The sequence below is a fragment of the Tamandua tetradactyla genome, chromosome 2 (assembly GCF_023851605.1).
Source record: "Tamandua tetradactyla isolate mTamTet1 chromosome 2, mTamTet1.pri, whole genome shotgun sequence".
In the NCBI taxonomy this organism is placed as follows: Eukaryota; Metazoa; Chordata; class Mammalia; order Pilosa; family Myrmecophagidae; genus Tamandua; species Tamandua tetradactyla.
Genome location: NC_135328.1, coordinates 88,080,830 through 88,101,999, shown reverse-complemented (window position 1 = coordinate 88,101,999; position 21,170 = coordinate 88,080,830). Strand labels below are relative to the sequence as shown.

General features: G+C 33.4%; 1 long non-coding RNA gene across 1 annotated transcript in view; it reads right to left on the bottom strand.

Annotated features, from left to right (window-relative positions):
* Positions 1-10,484: 10,484 nt before the first annotated feature.
* LOC143673548 (uncharacterized) overlaps positions 10,485-21,170 on the bottom strand; it is an 838,506-nt gene continuing 827,820 nt past the window's right edge. Inside the window, exon 7 of the long non-coding RNA XR_013170437.1 lies at positions 10,485-10,534. This is a non-coding gene — a long non-coding RNA (uncharacterized LOC143673548). The remainder of the gene's footprint in view (positions 10,535-21,170) is intronic.

The following is a 21,170-nucleotide window of genomic DNA, read 5'->3' as shown; positions in this document are numbered from 1 at the left end:
AACTCTGATTTACCAAGCTAACACTTTTATGTTCCTTCAGTCCTGTGAAAATTCTCCCAAAAATGAGGAAGGAGGTTTTCCATTATTTTCTTGACCAAGAAAGGTTGCTAATACCTGATAATATCATATAACTTTTAGAAACCCTTCTAACAAATCCATTTAACTCTGTTCATATTTTTACTCAGTGTTCAGTAAGGAAAATGTCCAAGTCAAAAGAAATCTAAATCACAGCACTCTCCCAGTTCATTTCCTTTGCTATCTTGCCATCTTCATTGGTTTTCTGTGGGACAAGCAGCATCTGTCACCATCATTCCTATGTAAGTCCACTGAACTAAAAATTATCATGATGAAGAGTACACAACTATGTGATACCATTGATGTATAATATGGTTAGACTGTTATGTGTGTGGATATTTCTCAATAAAAATATTAAAAAACAAAACAAAACTATCTTGCCCAAAGAGTAAGTGGCTAAGTTACGTTTTTTCTGACCTCAGCATAGAAAATCATTTTTCAAACTCTAAAACTTGACTTTTTCCAAAAGTAACTGAAAAACGTTTGGAAAAGAAACAGAGAAAGAAAGCCCCAAACTTAGAAGCAATTGGATTTATTGAACCTAGAATCCTGAGCTATCCTCTACAAGCATTGGCTAGGCTGTACCAGTTGATCAAGCACACTTTTTTCTCAGCTTCTCTCTCAATCTTTTTTTAAGAAAACCCCTAAATGTCACTATCATAGTTTTTATTTTTCCTATTTTTCTTTAGAAAGTGAGAAATTGTACTCATCTCTGGGGAAAACAGTTGTTCAGTAAGTCATATACAGGAGAAAAAACAAAGCTTCCCTTTCTTTGGGGAATGAGCAGCATATAGTCTGAAGTCATGTGCTCCAGCATCTAATCATTAGGGTATTTTATTTTATATTGAGTAAATAGATACAGAATCATAGAATTGCCGAACTCATAAAACTTCACAAATCTTGATGTCCTGTCATCCCATATCATAGATGAAAAAACTAAGGCCAGAGGGCTATGTGCCAAGATAATCTTCTGAGACTGAAACAATCCCCCTGATTGGCTTTCACTACCTAGAAAAACTGCATACTTTTATAGAAGCTACCTTTAATTTTAAACCCACAAGGGGGGAAGCCTTCACACACTTCCTAAGGCATTTATTAATCTCCTATCCTTTCCCATCACACTTGCTACATGCCCTTCTGATAGGATCTACCACCCTTGTGCTGCTTCCTCCTCATTGTGTGTCCTTGGAAACTTTCCTTACTGTCTCTGGATGCCAGTTTTAGTGGGAGGAATGTTCCACATTCAAGGGGGCATTGTGACAATTAAAAGAGATAATGTCTGCAAAGATTTAGCACACTATCTAGCACGTTTTTCATGCTCAATAAATCTTTCTGTTGTTTATGGTCTAAACACTTGTGATTTATGACCTCACATGTCCTTCTCCTTCACTAATTGGAGGGTTCCAGAATGAATTCTTATTCAGTCTATAGCCCAGTGACTGCCATTGAGTTTGCACAGGTTACCTTCAACAAGTGCAAAGTGAACGAATGCATCAGTGAATGGATAATCTCAGCATGCTTGGTCTCTAGTGAAATCATTTCTCCTTGTGTCTTTCAGAATAAACACAGTCTTTTAGTTCTTGATTTATATAATCTCGAACAAAAATATTTCAGCAAATTTAAAACAAAACCCCAAACAAGCCAGTGCTTTTGTTAGGGTATCCTCAGCAAAGTAGTTCTGTTTGTTTGTTTTACTTAAAAAAATGTCATATTGAGCTTAAGGAGTGTGCTCTTTTTGGTTTATCAAGAGGAAAATGAAGTCCCTCCTAAATATACTAGATTTCATCCTTAGTTTATATCCAACCTTTTCCTGATACAGATGCTCGACCTGCAACTTTTGTAGTTATATCTCTATTTCATGCATGGGCAAATGCTCTAGCAATAGTATTCAAAACAATTTTTCATGGTAAGCCTTTTAGATAACATTTTTTCTGCATGTTTTAAATATAAGAACTGATTTCCTCCCTTAATGATACTCTTAAGGAACCATGTAGATTCATAAGTGAAATTAAAATTATGACTAAATTGGAGTAAAAATATCTTTAAATGCTTATATTAATAGAGAACATGTATTTATGCAGTAAATATTATGATTAGTCCCAATTTTGTAAACATACATGCATGCAATGAAATAATCACAAAAATCTATGTTCACAATGATAAACATGTTTACTTTGCTATTTGAAACAGACTCATTGTGATGCCACAATACGGTGATCTCGTTTTACAGATTTATCCTGACAGATTTACAGATTCTATGAACAAACAGAAGTAATCTTATTAATGAGAGACAAGTTGCAACAACAATTTTCATTTGAATTTAGGCATCAGTTGATTATGTACACTATCAATCTTAACTTTTGTTTCAGAGACTCATTAAAATAAGAAGCCACTTTTTTTCTTTCTTTTTTTTTTTGTCATGGGCAGGCTCTGGGAATTGAACCAGGTCTCCGGCATGGCAGGCAAGAATTCTGTCAACGAGCCACCATTGTGCTGCCAAAGAAGCCACTCTAAGCTAAAGTTTTTACATAATATTTTCAGGAATACAGTCTACCTTAAGTAAGCTCATTTTAGAACTAGGATGAAACTTCAAAGCTCACATAAAAAAACTTAGACTTAGAGAATAAAACTAATATTGCTCCTAAATCAGAGAGGTTAAAAGAGTTCATGATGCGTCCAGCACTGCCCAGATATTAAGTGATGTTTCTAAGGTGGAAGTGAAGTCAGTGGGAATGTGGACCTTAACTATGCTGCTTCAAAATGTAGTGTCTTCTGTATCTCTCTCCATCCTCCCTTCCCCTCCTGCCCCCACATCCACACATACATCCACATACCACTCTCCATCACCTCATATATTTAACACAATAGAACTATCAACAGTGCGATCAAGAAATCTGTAAAATGTTGCTGTTTATTTGGAAGTAACAGCAAATTACCCCCAACTTCCTCAGACTTTCTTCACCCTCTGTATTATTCCACTTTCATTTGCAAAGTACAAATTATGGCCCACCTTGGAGCTCAGGGCCATCTGCTAACCATGCAACCAGCAGAGCTTCAATGTCAAGTTCTTATTGATACCATTTTAATTTCTTGTAATAATTTAAGTATGGCTAAGATATTCAGAGCTTATTTTAAACAGACAATAGAGACTTCTTGATTTAAATGTGTTTATCCTTTTGAATGCAGCAAAATAAAAGAAAGGCTTTTTACTCTTAAATTTATTTCAAGATAATAAGGTGTTGATAATTATGATATCTCTCTCTGTAATGCACCAAGATTGGGATAAGACACAATTGCTGAAATGAATGCATATTCTGGAATGTGTTACATTAAAGGGAATATATTTGTATTTTCCCAATAATGATATGTTGAAATAAACTCACTCAATACGTGATTATGACATGCACAATAGATTTCAAATATGCATACTTAGCCTATTTATTTGCATCTAAGATTGAACAGTCAATATATATAATCAATAGATAACAGTTCTGAGATCAAGTTTTTATTTTCACTGCTTTTACCAGGCCATAATTCTTCTAATACTGACATAAAATATGGTTATCATGGGTAAAGCAGTGATCTTTGAAAGGGAAGCCATATAATTAACTGCCAAAGTTTTCTGCATCAATTAATCATGTGTAAATACTGTGCGCTGATCCATAAATTATGATTAGGAATATGCTGGACCAATATACACAACTGCCAGAGGGGAAGATTTCATAATCTTCTCTTGTCTTAAAAGTTAAAATTGAGTTTACTCTACTGTGTAGTTGTGAAATATTTTTCTTAGGAGAGATATGGTCTGATCTAAATGGGAAATATTCCAAAGGTCAGTTTTTAGGTAAGCTGTATCAGAAGAATTGAGCAGGTTAGAATGCAGTATTACAGACGGATATAAACAAGGAGACATTTATGCTCTAAATAAATCAACTAGGCAGAGGAAGTGTATATTGCACACACAATTGCATGAACTCAGTTGTCCACCTTCACAGACAGATAGATAAAAGGAGAGGCAGGAAGTTCTTGGTTTCCCATGTTTCCAACTTTGTCATAATACTGCACAGAAACATCTTTGAAATTTCATAAAATTAGGAAAAATCCTCTTTTTTTCATGTTTACTCTATCAGACTCCCTCAAGTTGATAGATGCGATTTTCTAGAGAAGATAATGGTGATGACAGAAGTTTATGGAGACTTCAGTTTCCACTTATTCCAGTAAATTCTTCCTCCCACATTGTTTCTACTTTTGCTTATGTTAGACAGGAAGAAGTCATGTTAGAGTTCAAGATTTTTTTTTCATTTAAATTGCCTTTCCCTATTTTTCCCAATTGTTGCTTTAAAGACTATACAACCATTGCTCCCTTTTTCCTTCCTTATATTTTGTACCTCACAATACACTCATTTTATAGTCCCAGAGACTGCTGAAATCTGTTTTATTAAATATATATTTTAATCTCATTCTTTTGCATAGAATGCTGAGGTTCTCAATAGTTGCCATGTGCCTTCATAGCTTCAATTCATACATCCTTCTACAAATATTAAACAAGAAACATTAGTTATATGAGACAGATTTGCTGCTGTTTATGTCATTTTTTTGGATTTAATTAATTTTCTGAATGTCCAGTAATGAATCTTTATTTCCTACTCCTAATTTGGTCTTCATTTGAAATAAGATTCGCAACTCATAGCCTGATTAAAAAGAGGGAATACACTACATTCGTGATTCCAAATGGTATTATTAATTCTTTTACTAGACCCTGCCTCCTACCCTTTCCAAATCAGCTATGAAGTCTTGCTGTTCAATCAGTCACTTAAATCTTGGAGTCCTGCTTGCTGCCTCTTTTTTTTTCTCACTCCCTCTACCCAACAAATTAAGTACACTTGGCACAGTCCAACACAGATTACACACTCATACATCCCTCAGTGATGACACCCTGATCCTGGTTATAAGTTTTTTCTCTTAGACCAATGCAACACCCACCTCTGAAATGATCTTTCCACCTCTAGTCTTATTTCCCATAACTTCTTTCTCCTAAAAGTACTGATTATGATCTGAAAACACAAATGGGATCATTACCCAACTTTTGCTTACAAACATTTAGTGGTTACTTGTGTCATTTAAAATAAAATCCAATCTCTTTATCATGGCCTATAATGCCTCATCTTAAGATTCTCTTATTTCTATACACTATGCCCCAGCACAGTAACATTCTTTTAGCTGCATGAATATGCCAAGTTCTCCTTTTTCTCAGCACCTAGAAATCTCTTTACGCCCATACTCTCTTCTTTGCTCCATATGGAGAATGCTATCTCTTCTTTAGTTTAAATGTCAACTCCTCACAGAGGACTTTTTAAAAGTATGTTCCTGTATTTGAGAATATTTTCCTTCATAACATTCATCAAATTTGAGATTTATTTTGTGTGTTTGTTTGCTTGATCTTAACTTTTACTTTTTTCCCTCAGACCATGAAATCAATAAAGATGTCAGCATTTTCTGCTCTACCATTGTAATGTGACAAGTTAGTAGTCTTTTCAGCACATAGTAAATACTTGAAAGAAAGAAAGAAAGAAGGAAGGAAAGGAAAGAAAGAGAGATAGGGGAGGAAAGGAGATGGAGGGAGGAGGGAAAAAGATTGGAGGGGGATGTGTGTGCAAAAACAAATGTTTGATTCAGCAAGAGGAACTCAATACTTGCTTGCTACTTAATATACCAATTTTTTTTTTTTTTTTTTTTTTTGTATGGAAAGGCACTGGAATCGAACCCGGGTTTCCAACATGGCAGGTGACAACTCTGCCTGCTAAGCCACAGTGGCCCACCCTACTTAACATACTATTAATTTTTCTAGAGAACATCTCCTATTTGCTAGATATTTCCAGGCACTGAAATATATTTCTATTTTTCATAAAAAACACATTGTACTTTAACAGTTGAATGTAATAACATATTATTAAACAGGAATATAAAAGACAGAAAGTATTTTGCACATGTGATAATTTTGTTCTTACACTTTTCACTTCAATTACCAAAACTTATTAGTTACATTTTTCGAATTGTATTTATGATTATTATTTGCCTTTTTAAAGGTGTTCATGCCCTCAGATTAGATTGTGATTGCATAATTAACTCTTCTAATTTTGGGTTCAAATTGTTTATTAAAAAAATCTACATATTTAAAATTCTTCAGTTTCCATTATTTTCCTTCAATAACAGTGTTAGTTGCCTGCCTTTGAACTGGGAGCCAGTTGTTATATGACCCTAAACCCTGCCATCTCTGTGAAACTGAACTAAAGTTAGCGTGACTGGCATCAAATACCTGTATATGTCATCTATGCCCCTTAACTTGGTTTTCTTTATTTTCATTTACCGTTAGGGCCACATGCATTAAGTTCTAAAATATTTATTTCTATAATCTATGCTGTAATTCACAGATGAACTCATAATTTAGCTATTTGGAATGGCTAGTAGAGGATTAGACCCATTAATAATACTTAATCTTTTAGGGCAAATCTTCAAGACACCTTTCTGTTTCACCTTTGTTCTCCCTGCTTTAATTATGCCACAAATGTTAGTACTTTAGTAAAAGGAAAAATAAACTAATTAGCTTTTAGTTAGTATACTGTATATTTCATCAACTTTGACTACTAAAAGTAGGCAAGAATGTCTAAAATAAATACAGCTCTGATATAAATCCCATGCTCTCCAAATAAAGGGAACTACATAAAATGCCATTTTTCTTTAGTTTCAAGGATTTTAATCTATATAGTCTAATATTTTCTCATCAGACTTTTTCACCTTTATAATGATCTGAAACATAAGAGGAACATACTATTTTAGTGAACTATCATCAGTAATAACTAGTTATTAAAAGAAATATGGTATCCAGTGTGTTAGCACATTTAAATTGTATGAATTTAATAATTAAATAATTAAATTACTAATTATTAAATAATTAAATTGTTTGAATTTAAATTGTTTGAATGAGTTAATCTGAAGTCAATGAAATGGTTTGGATTAAGGGCCTGGAGATGAAAAAAATAATCTAAAATTTTTATGTGCATATTGAAACTATGAAAATAATCTTTTTATTTCATTATACTTCAGTATATCTCTCAAAAATTTCAAGTATTTTGGAGGAAACTGAATATATTTAAAATCAAGACTATTACTTCAAAAGGAAAAACACAAAATTCTGAAACTGCATGGTAGGACAATGCAGTATGTGGGAAACATACACATTTCACATTTGCATAATTGATTTAGAATTACGGGAAGAACTAATACTGATTTTTATACCATCTTTCCTATCAGGCACAAAATAGGAATGCAATTCACTCCTGTGATTTTCCTGTTTGTTTTTTTAAATCACACGGAAAATAAAATATTAATGAAGTGCATGCAATAGTATTGTATAGTTGATCCTTTCTATAATAATTTAGGCCATATTTATGAAGGCTATTATTTGTTTATGCAATTTATTAAACATAATAATATGCTTCCAGAGAAGCAACTAAATAAATTAAAAAGATAATTTTGACTGCCTAAAGTTTAGTCAGATATTACAAGGTTTCATGTTCTTGTAGGTTATTTATGTTGTAGGCTTTCAGTCCAATTAATGATACATGATGGAAACAAATCACTATAATACATGATGGTTTCAAGCCATATATTAATTTTGTTATACCTTTAAAATTTTAATCTCAAAATTTGGTCACATAACTGATTGTGCCATGTGAAACCTATGGTGGATAGTGCATAAATATAACTGTTTATGTATCTATTAACTTTGCAAGATATTACAAATTATCTTCATAGCTACTTTAAATTGTTTAACAAACAGACATCACTGTCTCCATATTTAGGTACGATATTATAGTTAAAAAGTTTAAATATTCACAGAAAAATTACTATGCTAATGAAAAGCTATCCAATTATCTAGCTTAGATGCACAAAATAATAATGTTGAAAAATATATTTAAAACCTGGAGATAATTAAGTATGGAAGTTTAAACATTAAAGATTTTAGAGAAACCATAAGAAAATATCTTAACAACCATGGCAAAGACAAAGATTTCTTAACTAGACGCAAAAAGCCCTAATAATAATAGAAAGAAATGACAGACTGGCATAAATTAAAATTAAGGATTTCTGTTCCTTAAAAGAAACCATCAGGAGAATAATGAGATAACCCACCATACAGTTGAAGACACAATACAAATATCCAGTAGTGTGTTAGTAAATGTTAACAACTGGCTCCCATGATGAAAGAAATAAAAGCCCTGATTTTTAGTGTATGTGATGTAAATACTCTAACCATGGCCGATTTTCAAGCTACCAACCAGTTTTCAAAGTTCTTTACACTAACATTTAGCATATGTGTGTCAGTTTGAGCCAGCTCTAGTAGACCATTAAATATATTCAACAATGGATTCACTATCTAGAATATACTAAAAACTCTACCATCCAATAAAAAATATAATCTAGTAGAAAAATGACAAAATACTTAGGTGATTCAAAATATATAATATTCTCATGGCAAATAAAGATATAGAAAATTGCTTAATACTAGTATATTAAAATTAAAATATTACTATAAGCACACCAGAAATGCTGACATCAGAAGAAAGAAAAACCCCATGTGTTAGTAAGTATAGAGAACAACCAAACACTCATATACAGCTGTCAAAAACTGACATAACTACTTTGGCATATTGATGGTGTCTACTAAATCAGAACATATGCGAATGCTACATACCCAAGAAAATACCTATATATGTTCCCTTAAAAGACACGTTCCGGAATGTCTATATCACTGTTATTCATAAAAGCTGAAGTCTGGAGGCTATTCAAATGCCCATCATTAGAACAAACAATAAATAATTTGGTATATTTCACACAATTGAATGCTATACTGCAATGAAAATGAGCAATAAACCAGTGCACACAACAATCTTAAAAACATAATGTTGGGTAAAAGAAATGAAGCAGTACCGACTGTATAATTTCATTTATAGTGCATAAAAATGGAGACAAACAGAAACTATTCCCTTAGAAGTCAAGATAACATTTATGCTGTGTGGGTGTCATGACTAGAAAATAGCATAAGGGGCTCCAAGGGTGCTTTAATGTTCTATCATTTTTTATGAGTACTGGTTATATGGCTGTGTTCCATTTGTGACAATTCACTGAGGCCAAACACTTAAGATAAAAGTAATTATTTGCAAGTATGCTTTGTTTCTATAAAAATATTAAAAATACTAAAGACTACAGTAAGCTTTGGTACCATTTTATAAGTTGAAATAATTTGTGAAGAAACTTCCTTCAGGTATATTTGTAAGTTATAATTTATAACTTATAAAAAGGACCTTAGGGTGAAAATTATTGCTCTATGTCTATCTAAATAAGATATTTCATCAAAATCTCCTCTTTTATCAGAAAAAAATCCTCCAGTTAGGGAAGAGGAGTTTCCCCTTGCTTCCATTTGACATATGTTTTCCAATAGTCTTATTTGGAAGGTTTCTAAAAAATGTAACCCAAAAGTATTCTTTAGCTTTCCTAGAACTGGCTATTGCTTTCAGTTACTTAAAACAACCTCTTTAAGGTACTTTAAAAAATGATGTATATCAAAATTGACAGAAATTTTACTCAGTTACCTTTATGTTTCTAAGAATAGTATTTTATGCCAAATATGAAAGGCATAATACAAATGCTCTCACTATCTGCTTTATATATCAATTATAAACTAAGTCTTCATCATTTTTACTATTATACAAAAGTAAATCTCTGAATATTGTCTTAATGAAATTTATATTAATAAATTTACAGTAACACACATCTTATGTTTGCTTGTATTCTGTAACAATTATTAATATAATCCAGATTCATGTTTTTAAACAAATGCTATTGAATGCATTTAACTACAGAAATTAGCAAATAAATAATGCCAAACATCATCCTAGAAGTCATGGTTATTTCTAATCTTTTCTATGTCCATAGTTACATATTTAACTTTCAAGTCTCTAAAGCACTAATATCAAGCTTTCATAGAGAAATGCAATTTTGATAAATCTTGACAGGTAATAAAATACATTTTACTTTCGATAATTCATTGCCTCTATTCATTGACATCAAAGAGCCACATTGCAAAAAATTAATGTAAAAAATTGTCATTCATGTCCAAAAACTTTTTCCAGTTGTATAAATCTTTCCCTTTCTGAACCATGCCTTCAAATTCACTTGGAAACCTAATAAAGCCTATATCAAGTAACTATGTTGCTGTAATCTACCCAAGGACATAATGCTTTTGCTTTTAAAAAATCACAGTTTCTATTTCAACCTGTATAGTAAGTAATTAATTATGCCAGTTTACTTTATCACTAAAAGCTGGATAGCACCAAACATAATCTTACCATAAGTTCCCAGGTTAAGAATTCAAAGAAAAAGTTCTCCACCCTGAGACCTACAAAAATACAAGCAAAAATAATTTTTTATTAGTACTGAGAGTGAATTTTAATTGTGATTCAAAATCATGAGCACCTTATTGAATGGATAAATAGATTATATATAACTTGATAAACAGTTTTAACTATAATATTTGTTTGAAAAAGCATTATTAGTTACTCAGCTCACATCAAATCATTGTTATTTAAGATTAATTATTCTAATTTGAGCTCCTTAATGCAGGGATGGCAAACAATCACAAAATAGGCGGGTAAAAGCAGATCTAATATACATCTTATTATCTTTATTGCCTCATGCTTTTTATGGGACTATGCATGAGGGATGCATTTGCAAGAATCATACATTTTGCATTCTATTATTTTAGAAAACATCTTAGTCACATTCATTTAACACAGTTAAATAAACACATATACACATACCTACATATATATACACACGCACACACACACACACACACACACACGCGCTATCATATGCACACACAAAATTCTGGTTGTTATACTATGTATTCGTTATCCAACTGCTAAAGCAACACCATACAATGGGTTGGCTTAAACAAGGGAAATTTATGGCTCACAGTTTTGAAACAAGGAGAAATCCAAAATTGAGGCATCAGCAAAGTAATGTTTTCTCCCAGAAGACTGTGGCATTCTGGGTCTAGCTATTGGAGATCTTTGGCTTTTGGCTTTTCTATCATGTTACAATGCACACAGAGATGTGTACTCCTTTCTCCTTCAGGTTCCATTGACTTCTGGATTCTTTCTGTGAATTTCTCTCTCTGTGTCTAAACTTCATTCCACATAGAAAGGACTCCAGTAATCTGGATTAAAGTCTAACCTGATTTAGTTGGGTTACACCTTAATTGAAGTAATATATTCAAGAGAGCCTACTTATAATAGATCCACATATACTAGAATGTGAACCAAGATAAATTCATGTCCAAACTGGGGCATAAAATTCAATTCACTTCATTTGTCCTCTGGAAACCAAATGGATATGTTCTTCCCACATACAAAATGCATTCATTTCATAACAACATTCCAAGGACTTAAGTTATTTCTGAAACAGTGCCAAGTATAAAGTCTTATCAAAATCATTTACAAGTGTGATCCACCCTGGGGCAAAATTCCTGATGGACCTATAAAACCAAGAAAACAAATTAGCTACTTCAATATACAATAGTGGGACAGACAGGATGAACATTCCCATTCCAGAAGGGAAAAATTGTAAGGAAACTGGGGTCATGTGTCACAAACAAACTCTATTCGGTCTCAGTGTCTGAGAGTCATCTACGGATTGATGCTTTGTTCTTCAGGGCTAATGAAGCTGCAGCCCCACCTCTTCCAAGTGCTTTCATAATAGCATGCTATTATGGATCCAAGGTAGATTCCACCTTCTCCAAGTATTGGGATGGTGGCCAGGCTTTCCACGATTGCTGGAGGCACAGGCCCATTATCTCCAAGCATTGCATGGCAGCATTCTCCTTAAATAACAGGGTGCAAGCCTGGCCCTCTCCTAGCACTGGGGAAGGTCTTCCCTCTCCAAGTGCATGCATGTGCCTGCCCTTTCCACACATGTTGGGGGGTCTGCTATCTTGGCCCAAATAGATCTTTTCTGGTCAGACTTCAGCTTCCATGGCTCTGCCCTTGAAGTCCTTCTTTCTTCAGTTCATCCCTTTTCTGTCCCTTTCAGTTCAGTCTGGTGGTGGTTCTGCTCATATATATTTCATAAAAATCTTGTTGACATTGCATGCAGTTCAGGAGGTACAAACCATAGACAAAAAAAAAAAAAAAAAAACTTTCTACAGATCTTTCCCAGATAATTGTATTTCCTCTGAATGCCTTATGTTGAAATGTCATAATGGATCTATGCTTATCTACAACCTCTTTAACAAAGTGTTGGTCAGTTAAACTCTTAAATGAAGCCTCTCTCTTTGGAGATTTACTTATCAGAAACTAAGGGAGGTCCCTAACACAGCTGTATCTAGTCCTAGTCTCAGAGCACACTATCTGTATAGACTAAAAAAAATTCAAAAATCATAATTTCTGCTTCCTCTGTTCTTAAGAGGTTAATTCTCAACTTATCCCTTTTCTATTGCATTTTAATATAAACTGCAACAAGAAACCACGCTGCATTGTTTTTGCTTATGTAGATTTGAAATTTCTTCAGCTACATATCCAAGTTCATCACTTGCTAATTCTTTCTTGCAACCAAATTCAGAACACAATTTTGCCAAGTTCTCTGCTACTTCATAAGAAGTGTTCCCCCAGTTTCCAACAACACATTAATCATTTCCTTCTAAATTCTCATCAGAAGTTCCTTTAACCTCCATTTTTCTGCCAACAGCCTCATCAAAGCTATATGGGCATTTTTTACCAAGTGCCTCACAATTCTCCCATTCTTTATCCACTTCCCAATTCCATAGCTATTTCCATATTTTTAGATATTTTTAAAATCAGCATCTAACATCCAAGTACCAAAAACTGATTAGTTTCATAGTTGGTAAAGCAAATGTCATACAGTGGGTTGACTTAAACAATAGGAATTTCTTGGCTCAGGTTTGGGGCCTAGGAGAAGTCCAACACTGAAGGCATCAATAAGCCAATTCTGTCTCTCCTGCCCATTCCCTTTATAAATCCTATAGCACGTGGATTAACCTTGTGGACCATCCAGGCTCATTTTTCTACAATGGCTTTCTGTTTTCATTTCTTCATGCAGGGGCAAGGCTGGAAAGATAACTTTAGGGGACCTACTATTTGTTAAAGGGGACCCTCTCCCAAGAGCTGGTATGATTTTAATGCTATGCCTTAAAATTTGATTCAAGAAATTACAGTGAATTCCTGCCGTCCCTTCTAATCAAGTGAGGCATCATATTACATTTTGTCCCAATGTCAAAAAGGTGAATGTTAGAGTCAATACTTGGCTGAAATTGAAGCCAAATATCACCATCAGAGAATAAAATTGCTAAATACAGAAATAAACCTAAAATTTTATTAAAAATTTTATTTAATTGCAATTATCATTTTATTATTAAAAAATGAAAGTCAAGTCTTAAGGTTTGACAATATAATGCAAGAACAAAAATTTCTTTTAGCACTATCAGATGCCAGATTATTCCTTTAGGCACTATGTTATGTATTTGCAATATTAAATTGACACTTTTAAGTGAATAACAAAATTTCAACCATAAAAGGCACATAAGGAGAGTTATATCAGCTGGTTACATGATGCACTTATCTATATTTAAATGTGAATATTAAAATATTGACAATAAATCCAAAGGATGTCCTTCGTTTGTATTATTCGCATTGTTAAACTGATTAGATATGTAACCTACACAGTAAGTCGCTTCTCATGTCCAGAGTTTCCAGAAATGTTTGAAGTAGGAATTTGGCTAGTTGGTCTTATAAACCAAAACCAAGTGGAAAATAAGTTATAGCCATATAAAGATTTTTTGGGGATCTGACTCAAGCAATGATACTTCACACTGGGATATACTTAAAGAGGAAAGAGTCCATTTCAACGTGAAGTAGGTAAGATAACTATTTTTAGGAGATATATTTGTGATGAAGGAACACTTATTAAACTGTCAATGACATTGGTGCTGGGTTAGAGTTTCATCCTTGATGCATTTCAGAAAATTTTGTTTCACATGATAGGATTCTAGCTAAATGAATCTGATCAGATATATTCCTCTCATTTTTACTAGTTATTTTTGAAGGAAGAACAACAATTCGAGGAATTTCTCAAACTTGAGACGTCTCATTGGTGATATTTCTGAAAGTTAAAAAGAATGCTTCTTGTGGTGCTTTGCATCTAGCTCAGCTTTGAGAGGAGGGAGATTTTTTTTAGTGTGTTGAATTTTTAAACAATTTAGATAACTAAAAACTGAAATCGTTTAAAAATCAACAGATAATTTTAAAGATAGCTTAGTGGTTTAAGACAATAATATTTAACCAACATTGGATAAATAGCAGTGCTAGGATTTCTACAATATATCTCATATATCCTCATTTTATACTCACAAAATTCTTGCATATTGGACATTATTTTACACATTATCAAATAAGATATTGGAAACTAATAGTTGCCTGAATAAATTACAAAAGGGTTAACTGCTAATACATTGTGGAGTCAAAAAAATTAAGTTCAGATTCCCAATTAAGTCATATTCCAGGATAGGATACTATTAATAAGAAATATTTACTTAATAGCTATCACAAATCAGCTATTGGTCTATGTATTTTGTATGTATTAACTTTTAAAATTCTTATAACTATATTCATTCTTTAGAATGAGTGCTGGTTGTCCTTTATCAAGCACATTTTATCTCAGCGAGGTTTCAAAGACAGTGCACTTAATCATTATAAAATTTGTGTCTTTGTACAATATTTGATCACTGTGTACTATTTTTGCAAGGTCTATTTCAATGAATATATGTACATATTAATCTTTTCAGATGTAGGGATTATACAATTATATATTTTTTGTTTCTTTATATCACCTTGGTTGGTCCTTGGTAATAATAATAGTTGACATTTTCAGAAGACCTACTATGTGTCAGGAAATGTGTCGTGTTTTAACTTCTTCTTATCTAATCTACATAGGAAGCCTACAAGTTACTATGATCATCCTTATTGCATAGACAACAAAATTGAATAGAGATATTAACTAACATGCCCAAGGGCACAGAGATAGCAAATAATGTAGCTGAGTTTCAAATGCAAACTCTGCAATTCTATAATACTGGCAGCATAGACATCTAAATTCTTTTAATGGGAAAGAAATGTGGAAAAAAAGTGAGGAAAATTCATTTTAGTCCATTTAGAAAGATACTTAATATATCTTTAAGTATCAATTTCATAAAACAGAGATATAACTATACCCTCAATTTTTAAATAAATCTACAAAAATAATAAATAAATTAAAAACCTCCCAGATTTACAACTCCAAGACTACAATTAATTTTAGGTAGGGACAATTCCACAGTGCCTAGCTCATTTAATGCTAAATTGAAATTATGCATTATTTATCAGACATGCCAGTTTCCATACTTTTCAGCCAATACATTTTAGAATATGTAAGATTTTGCATATATGTAGATTTTATGTAATAGATGTACATTTTTGGTATAGGTTTTCAGAAATGCTTTCTTGGAAAACCATATAGCCCACTATCCATTTAGAAAAATGCAAATACTGCTTTAAAACAAACTTTGAACTCTTGCTTCTTTTACTTTCAGGCTTATCATTTCAGAAACACAATTTTTATTATAATTGTAGGCAAAAAAATTTAAGAAAAAATGTTGACAGTTTCACTGAAACCTTATCTATTACACATCCTTGTTATATAACTGATGAACACGTACATGCTCCAGTAAAGAAATAATTGATAGAATACTGGAATGAAAACTACCCTCTGTATAGGGGCTAGATTTCCCTTTAACTCAGTGATATCAAAACCTAACCTTTTCATTATTTTATACAACAACTTGACCATCCCTTTTAAAGCAGATCATAAACCCTAGGAGAGTTGGACTGACAGGGAGTGGCAGGTATTGGGACAATCAGTTAATCCTATGATTTGCTAATTTATCCAAATCTGCTATGCAAGCTATAAACTGCTAATATATAATGTTAGTTCTGTAATGAATCCATTTATTCAGCATATATTTATTGAACAACTATGTACCAGCCACATTTATACTAGAATGTGTGGGTAAACTGATGAATAAAAAACACTATGGTCTGCTCTCATTGATTTTGTGTTCTGGCTACTAACATTAATTTTAATATTCGTATAGTGTATTGTCACTATCAAAACCTACAGGACATTCTGCCACTGCAGTATATAATCCTTTGTAAGGATTGCCCTCTAGGAGATGTAAAACTCAAGTTTAACAAACTTAAAGTTGGGGAATACTATGGTAGAAATTTTAGTGAGCCCTCAATATCAACCTTACCTTGTTTTTAGTAATAGAACCCCTGATTTTTAAGCTGGGCTCATGCCGCTTGGAATAAACTATGATCCACAGTCTTCCTGCCCTGTTACTAAGTTCTGGTCAAAGAACTTAAGACAGAAGTGCAATGAGCAACTTCTAAGGAGTGTAACTGAATGTAGGGAACATGTCCATCTTTACATTAATCTCTAGATAGTATGGAGAATTAATGCTGGAGATCCAGTATTCACCTTGTATCAAAATGACTTTCATACTCCCTCCCTCCCTCCTCACCCTTCCTCTACCAGCAGAGAAACAAGATAGAAGGAGTCTGGATACCGGACAATATGGAGCGTTATCTCAGGTCAGGATGGACTACCTCTTGACTGTGAAAGAGAGATCAATTCTACAGAGAAAGAAAGTAGATTAGTGGTAGCCAAGGACTAAGGGATGGGGGGAAGGAGGAATACTGATAATAGGCACAGAATTTCTTTGGGGAGTATTAAAAGTATTCTATAATTAGATAATGGTACTGGTTGTCTAACTCTGTGTATAGACTAAGAAACACTGAATTGTACACTTTTAAAAGGTATGCAAAAAGGTGAATTTTATGATATGTGAATTAATTATCAATAAAGCATCTATAAAAACTGTGCCATATAACTGTTAGTTTAATTTTATCTAGTAATTGGATATATTTTACTATGCTAAAACTAAATTACGTAGCATTTCAAGTTGGGGATTGTCTGAGTTTATTAACTCCTTAATATGTATTAGCTTCTTAGTACATGTTAGTAGAAATAAAAAAAGAATTTAAAAAAAGATGATCTCTCTGGTCCATCCCCCCCCCACCCAAAGAAGCTACTAATGAATGAAACAAGACAAATTATTATTCTATCAGAACTTTCGTGAGAATTTCAGCATACAGTTGAAAGTTATTTTAGAATTACTATATGACAAAATACTTTAAAAATGTAAAATATATATTTTTAAAGTATTGCCAATTTGAGTTTTAGCTTATTGGTAGAAGTACTTTCGATATCATTGTAACTGAGCTTGTTTTTGTTTTGTTTTTTTTTTTAATGAGACTTTTGGAGTCAGCCAGCATGCTCAGAATGCTGGAGAAGGATTGCACCCAAGAGCACATAGAGACCGGTACCAACTCCAGCTCTTGCATGGTGAAACTTGGGGGCTGAGGACTGACTCTGAAAGGGGATTTCTTTTCTTTTAGCCTTTTTTTTTGTTTTAACCTGGGCAGGCAGCAGAATCGAATGTGGGTCTCCGGCATGGCAGGTGAGAACTCTGACTGCTGAGCCACTGTGGCCCACCCTTAACTGAGTTTTAAACTGGGCTCCCCAAAAAAAGAGCAATGTCAAAAACTCGAAATAAAAAACATATTCTCATTAAAAAGACATAAAATGAAAATAATGATAGAATAACTTTTGGTATCAATGAAACCTAGGAACAACAACAAATAATCATTTCAGGGGTAAGGGTTTATGACTTTTCATCTAAAACTTATAAAGCCTTATGTCTAATATCTGTTATTCTTTTTTTTTTTTTTTTTTTTTTTTTATAAGGAAAGACAGAGAGAAGGAAGGAAGGATAGAAGGAAGGAAGGAAGGAAGAAAGGGAAACATTTTTAAACATTTTCTTGTTTTATTGTATTCTGTTTCTCCGTTTTTGTTACATGGGCTGGGGCCGGGAATCGAACCGAGGTCCTCCGGCATAGCAGGCAAGCACTTTGCCCGCTGAGCCACCGCGGCCCGCCCTATCTGTTATTCTTTTTTATTCTGAAAAGTACCTCCCAGAATTATTCAAAAATTAACATTTTATTTTCAGCACCCTGCAATAATGACATTCCTTTGTTCTTTCATGCAAAAACATTTTTAAAATTTGTACACTGTACATTTCACTATTATTACTGAAAATATATATTATTATGCTGAAAATAGATGGTAATTAATATTTTAAAATGTCACCTTATGTGTGAGACTAAAGCAAAAAATGTTTATTTGTTACAAAATTTATATTTTGACTAGTGCATTTCCTAATATAACTTATGAAAAAAATTAACATTTTATAAAAATGTTCTTGTGTTGTGCTTCATATGACTGACAACACTAACCTCAAACTACAGATGGATGGATTACAAAGTGATTCTTCAAATTGGTTTTTATAAGTCATTTATATTTGTGATCCTTCTCATAAATTTCCTAACTTGGCAAAGCTTAAAAAGCTTACTGTTATTTATATAACCTTAAGATAACAGAGCTTGCCTTTTTTTATTGTAAAATTATTTTAAAAAAGCACACATATAGTAAAGAATATTAGTTTAAACCACAGGAAAAAATTTAAGCCAAAATCTGAATCTTATATACTGCTTCCTTGAATAAATATAGAAATCAAACATATCTCCCCAGTTTAGCAATATCCTCTTCCTCCATTGACCTGTAGTTTATCTTCAGCTTACTTTGTAAATATTCTTTACAGATTACAGATTTTAAGTTTTTGTGTATATATACACACACACACACACACACACACACATATATAGTAAAATATTTTCTCAGATTGTCATTTGCTTTGAATTTGTGTTAAGGTGTTTTTGAGGCATAGAAGATCTCAAGTTTCATGTAATAAAATACACAGTGGGCTCTGTTTTGGTATCTTAATTAGCAAGCAGAACTCCCCCCACCCCCAAAGATGCCTCCATGCTAACCCCAGAACTTGTAGATATGTTACCTTACATGACAAAAGGGACTTTGCAGATGTGATCAAGGTTACATATCTTAAAATAGGGAGATTATCCCGCATTATCTGAGTAGACCCAATCTAATCATATAAACCCATAAAAGCTGAGTATTTCTCTCTGGGAGTTAGAGAATGCAGCAGAAAAGTCTGAGAGATTCAAAGCCTGAGAGGGATTCAACTCCGAGCTGTGGGAGGGTGTCACACAGGAGTTCTGAGAGGTAACGTGGGCAGCCTCCAGGGGTAAAGACAGGCTTTGCCAAAAGGCCAACAAGGAAAAAGGAACCTTCATCCTACAACCCCAAGGAAGTGGATTCAGCAAACATTCGGAATGAGTTCAGAAGCACATCCATTGTCAGAGCCTCCAGAAAGGAACAAAGCCCCGCTGACACCATGTTTTCTGCCTTGTGAAATTGTCAGCAGAGAACCCAGCTGAGCCTTGCTGTATCCAGACTTCTGACACATGGGACTACGATATAATAAAAGGCGCTGTTTTCAGCAACTCAATCTGTGGCAATTTGTTATGTTAGAAATAACAAAAAACAAACAAACAAAATCTAATATACCATTAAAGTTATACAAATATTTAGCTAAATATTTCTTGAATATTTTTAGGTTACATTTTCTTAGGTCTTTTAAATAGTTTAATCCATTCAAATATCTGAATGTCCTCAAGATTTTAAAATCATTTTTATAACACCTTTGATAAAATGATTGAAGAGCCATTTTTCCCCACTGATTTGAAACACAACTTAAAGTTACACAAAGTGCTTAAGTATGTTTATGGCCACTTGCATAATTTATATTCTGTTTCATTCCTATGTTATGTGTACATGTATGAGGGAGGCGTAGATTATAATCTATAATCTATAATCCCACACCCATGGAATATATTGTATTTGCTTTTCTTTTTTCCATGTTTGTTCATATGCTCATATAAATTATGAAAAATGATTGAAGAACAATATTCTGGTCAGTCCAGTGGGGGTGATGGGTGGTGCTGAGGTGTCGGAGGTCATTTTCATTTGACCGAAGACTTTGTCATGGAGCAATCCTGCAGCAAAAACTCAGGAAAGTTGATGTCCCCTTCCCCACTGCTGTAGGGAAGTATCAATTCCCTGTTAGCCAGGTAGACGCTTTCCTTCAGAGCAAATAAGTAAAGAGAGGCACAATTCATTTGCTTGAAGGATTGTAAATATCAACATATTATCTATAGCTGTGAGAACATAGTTATAAAATTAACAATAATGAAAACTTCATCTGGACTTTTACCATTTGCTTTTAGAAAAAATATTTGAACAGTCTGAACTGATTTTGACAGAATCTTTGTTATGCTTCTTTCTCTGCTGCAAAAGAACCAAGGAATGCAAATATGCTGTATATGCATGTGTGTGTTTCTGTGTGTGGAGAAGGTTTTGAATAGAGTAATCTTCATCTTTGGAGAAAAGGAAACCAGTTTTGTTATTGTTATTTGGATTTCAATTCTCTATCAAAGACGCCTATAAGAGAATATGATGAAAATGGGGTTTGAGGAGACAGGGACGGTCTTTAAGGGGAGGGTTCTTAATGTGGGAGGAGGGAGCCCCAGATTACAGGAAATGTTGGAGGATAAGTGTCAAGTGAGGGAATATGGGAACACTACCAAAGTGTACCCCAAGATTTTAGGAAATTTGTCCAAGACAGAAGACAGCTCTCTATTCTGAAAGTGAGAACTAGAAAGAACAAAAGTGAAGGTTACTGAGGAATTTTAGACTTTTTCCACCTGACGGTCAGCCTTCATTAGATTAAGAATCCGCAGTCACCAATCACCACCTGGAGAAATCGCCCCTTCCACAGCATACCACCACACCCACCAACTGTGCAGGAGGTGTAACAACCATCATGACTTAGTTCAGTCCCCTTTTCATTACTGCATATGGATACTCTACTTCCCAAAGACTGAAGA